We start from the raw sequence: 4,808 nt of genomic DNA on the forward strand, positions 1-4,808 counted from the left end.
TAAAGAAGACTTGACTAGGAATTAGAGTTTCATTAGAACAATTAGAAAATAAATTACCCAAATAGTGTCTCTTTCATTGCAGATGAAAATTTTTTTGCCAATTCTAAAAATATACTTTTTAAACCTTAGGCTTAAGTTAGATTTTTTAAGCTGTGTCAGAAAGTTCACTGGTTTATTTTGATAATTTTTGCTATAAAATTATTACTATGAAAGGTATTTATGGAATAAATTTGTAGTTATGAAGGCATGTCTTTCCTAAAAAAATTTATGACCGTTGCTCTTGGTGTTATACATATTTTGCTCTTTATGTTCCATTTAAAATGGGTTTTTATCTTTTGATCTATTAAGGTTACTAGGTAGATGATAGTTCTACAAAGTTTTTAATAAGCGTAATTATTTTATTTGATACTTAGACCTCAACAATGAATTGTTAGAATTTCATTGTACTTTTTAGTTTATTTTGACATGTTTGTATTTGTCAGTCAGTGAGGTGGGGAGTCTGAAGGAGAGCGCAGTTTTCTCCACCCAGCAAAGATGACTCTGAATCTGTGTCTGCCCCCTCCCTACCAACCCCACCCCCTGGGGACCTGTGCCAACATGAGGGAAAAGGCCCAGGGATGATGAAGATGACAATGACGATATCCTTGCTCTGTAATCACGTCTATGGAGAAGTTAACATCTTCCTTTACGAAGAAACTGAACTTTTTCAGTACTCTTCCTATGGGAACAACACAGTTAACAGGATTCATTAACACAAGAGGAAATTTTATACAATATTAGAGCTGAAAGGAACTATAGAGATTATAGGCAGAACCTCATCTTACAGATGAGGAAAATGAGTCCCTAAAAAGGAATATCCTGGCCGCAGGCAGTTTCTGACAGAGGCAGAAGCAGAATGTCCCTAGACCAGTGACACTTCCATCCCACCTGCTGCCTCCACTTATCCCAGAGCCCAGACTGATCACCCAGTATCTTAAAACAACAAAGGAGGGGGACGTCTGACAAGGGAAGCTGAGGTGGGCTGCCCCTCAGCCTTTTCTGGTCAGCAGGGCCTGTGATGAGGCTGGATCCTGCACTAGTGAGGAGAACTTCCACCACATGTCCCCTTCAGTGTCCTTGGACACAGGCTGGTTTCTAGGCTGAGGACCCAGTGTCTGTGCACATTAGAGAATCTTCCCTTTTGTGAAATAAAAGTTCCTGAGTAGGAATCAATATGTAGACATATCCTTCTGGGCTCAGGCCCTAACTCCATATTTTAACTTGATAAGATAGTCACAAAGATGAAAAACCACAAGATCTGAGATAAGTGGCCAAAATCCAGTGGTCTAAAAGAGAGTTAACGGTGAGCAAAGGGGACTTGGTGTTAAGATAGTAAATGCTGAGTTGCCTGTTTTGTACCAAAGAAGTGACATCTGCCTGGTGGTTATTGCCTTCCAAAACCCTGTGCTGGCCAAACAAAATACTTAAAACATGTTCATGGGATTCTGGTCCAAGTACTGACAGCTTGTATTTCCCTATTTTAGATCAAAGAAAATATAATCTTTGTGGTAGCCTTATCCTCCCTATCTCCCTAAGGCTGCAGATATTTAGAGCCACTAGGAAATTGAGGAGGTAAAGACCCTCTGGCTACAGTTTATCTAAGAATCATCTGTTGAGTCTCTTAGAAGTCATGTAAGATAGTGGTTTTCAATTTTTTAGTGTGGGATTCAGAACCCTTTCTTCCAATAAGAAATTATTTGGAACTCTACTCCTTAAAATAGTCCAAAGCTGGTTGGGATTGGAGACCACCCCAAACGATCCCCATAACCTCTTTGGCGACTCCTGACTTGCCTCTACAGAACCTCTGGGCTCTGGGGACGGCAGTTTGGAAGCTCATGGTCTTGTTAGAGTCTCTCAATTGACAGACAGGAATTAGAGGTTCTGTCATGGAGGGACCAGTCCAAGCTGGCAGAGCAGGTGGCTCAACCCTAATCTGACTGTGAGGCAGCAAGTTTTCTATCTCTCCCAGCTTCTCTGGGTGGGCAGAGTATAGCTTCTGGAGAGTTAAGCAGGCTTGTGGAAAGAGGAGAAGATTGCAGTGGAGGACGCTGCCCTAGGTGCTTTTTCTTCCCATGCAGTACTCACAAGCTCTCAATACGCAAGTGGCATTCATTCCCATAGGTGATGTAGTCAGACCACAAACAGGCAGGTATGTGATGGGGCAGGGGATGGCCACCACTGGGTGCTTCTCGTAAATGCTGCAGTCTACCTACGACAGTCACAGGAGGATATCCTGCTTTTTTCCTGGTCCTCAAGCTGGGCTACCCTGGCCTCTACTGAACAGGAAGCACAGTACCGTCTTGGATGTCCCAGCTCCAATATTCTGATGCTGCTGTGGCTACTTCTATTGATAATAATATGACCACTCTGACAAACACTAGTACTACCAGCACCACTTCTATTATATGTGTGTGTGTGTGTGTGTGTGTGTGTGTGTGTGTGTGTATGTATACATATGTGCATTTCTTTGCCAGGCATTAAACTTAAATCTTACATGAAATTTCTTTGTTTAATCTTCAGAACAACTGAATAGGGTAGGTTCTACTATTACCCCTATTTTACAGATGAGGGAAATTTGGGCTTAAAAAGAGAACTTGTCTAACATAAAAGCTGGTAAGTGTTAGGGCTGGGATCTGAATCCAGAGTCTGTGCAATTAACCAAGGTAAATGTCTCTTGCCTCTCACATGTTATCCCTTACATGAAGATATCACCATCTTCTCAACTAGAAGTCCTCTCCTGCTCTTTCTTAATTCTGAAAAATTTTCTTTAGGCTGTGGTTATTTACATTATGTATGTCATATTTCTTCAGCTGCCTTCTGAAAAGCAAAGGCAATTTATCTGTGGCTGCCTTCCCTTTCACCCCCCCAAGCATACTGAATTAATCTTACAAATATATTTCATAAGTATTTGTTGGCTAAATATAGTAAATAGGAAATTAAAGTAAAACTAAATAGGAAATTAAACTGAAATTAAAATGTGGTTCAATATACTCACTGTTTTTAAAGGCAGACTGGCAGCTTCTGAAAGAGATATACAGTCGGAAATGTTAAAAATAAAGCAAAGTTGTGATGTCTCATTAATTAACAGAAAGTCTGTCGATTGAGACTCTGTAGTTCTCTGGTGATGAGTTTCAGCACCTACCCCGTCCTTTCACAAAACCCAGCTGTTTGCTGAGGAAGCCAAATGGCCAATAGGTTAGGTAAACCTTGGTTCAAGTAAGAGAATCATCCAAAGTTCCTCCGTTTATTGACCATGGGACGTTTTCTGGAGTTCATCGTGTTTCTGATAATGTTTTAAATCAGATAGCAATAAAAATATTGCAGTCACCACTTCTAAGAGCCTGAAGCACCATCTTTGATATTCTGCCCCTCCTAGTCGATATAAAGGAATGTAATGGAATATCTCCAAGGCATCAGAATCTTATTTAAGTAATTTTTCACTGTTTAAAAGTTTAATTGTTGACTCCTGGGTTTTGGAGAATCATGCTTTATATCGATCCTCCTGTATTGATTTGGGGAGAGATCCAAGTTTCTCTGAGTCTTTGCACTGAGGAGTAGTATCTAATAGCACCAGCAATTTCTAGTGTCCTAATAAAATGGGAGACTTACGAAAAAATAAGGCTTTTTTGTTTTTTTGGTTTTTTTTGGTTCCATGAATGGAAATAGAAATCCTTAAAAGGAATGCACTAGATCCAAATCCCTCAACTCCAGGTGGGACATAAGTGTCTCCTTTTCCAGGCCAGGGCTGTTTCTGTTACAAACCAGTATACTTTAAATCCACATGACAAGACATTTCTCTGAGATGTTCACATCCTATGAGGGGCTATTTCAGAGAACAAGCTTAATGGCTATACAGGGCACTATCTAACCTTAACTTACCTGAGCAGGTGCAGAGATGGGGCACTGTACAGAACAGAAGGAGATCCCCAATGATCTTCATGATGGAGATGGCTGTGATTCAGAGGCTGCTCAGGACCGTCACAACAACTGCATCAGCCATACCCTAGGAAAGGGGCATGTTTATAAGGCAATGCTTGGTTTCTCCACCTTTCCTGTGAGGTCATCCAGAGTCAGTGTTGGCTCTGAGAGGCTCTCAAAGCACAGTGTCACACCCTGGGTGGTGATACAGTCCTTGTCACTCAATTGCTACTTCCTGTCTGACCAACAGATTGATTATGCAAGGTGAGAAGTATTTTTCTGTCTGCTCTAGAGATGGGGAATGTTGTTACTTAGATTTCCAAACCTCATATAGTAGAAGAGATTAAGTATAGGCTGCTTGGCCTATTTACGAAATAAATGAAAATATCAAAATTTCTTTATTTCACCAAAATAGAGGATATTAAACTCAGATCAGACAGGTTACACTTAGGTTTATATTTTGGCTCCTGGGAAAATGTTGTTTTATTTTCGAGGCAATAAACCCATGAAGCAAGCTGGGATATAGTGGAAGGACTAGTGGCCTTAGCACTTATGAGGCTTGGAGAAAGGCATTGACATTTTCTAGCTGTGTGATCTTGGGGAAGTCAGTTGTGCCATGAGCCTATATCAGTTAGGAAGAGCTGGTTATGTTGTGGTAACATATAATCCCAAGACTTCTGTGACTTAAAACAGTACAAGTTGATTTTTACTCAAGCTATACGTGTATGGTGGTCAGCTGATGGTGCCGCATGCCTTCAATGGATTCCAAGTAGACAGGGTAGTCACCATTTGGAATATTGTTCATTGTCAAGGTGAAGTGAAGATGCATTCCTGAGGATTTCCATTTACAG

At 40.7% G+C, this 4,808-nt stretch overlaps 1 long non-coding RNA gene across 1 annotated transcript; it reads right to left on the reverse strand.

Moving 5' to 3' along the window:
• Positions 1 to 276: 276 nt before the first annotated feature.
• LOC117196806 (uncharacterized) lies at positions 277 to 4,238 on the reverse strand. Its single transcript, XR_004477194.2, has 3 exons — positions 3,919 to 4,238; positions 3,035 to 3,060; positions 277 to 718 (listed from the first exon to the last, which is right to left on the reverse strand). It is a non-coding gene; the product is annotated as an uncharacterized LOC117196806 (long non-coding RNA).
• Between the last annotated feature and the right edge of the window lie 570 nt (positions 4,239 to 4,808).

The sequence above is a fragment of the Orcinus orca genome, chromosome 3 (genome assembly GCF_937001465.1).
Source record: "Orcinus orca chromosome 3, mOrcOrc1.1, whole genome shotgun sequence".
Classification (NCBI taxonomy): Eukaryota; Metazoa; Chordata; class Mammalia; order Artiodactyla; family Delphinidae; genus Orcinus; species Orcinus orca.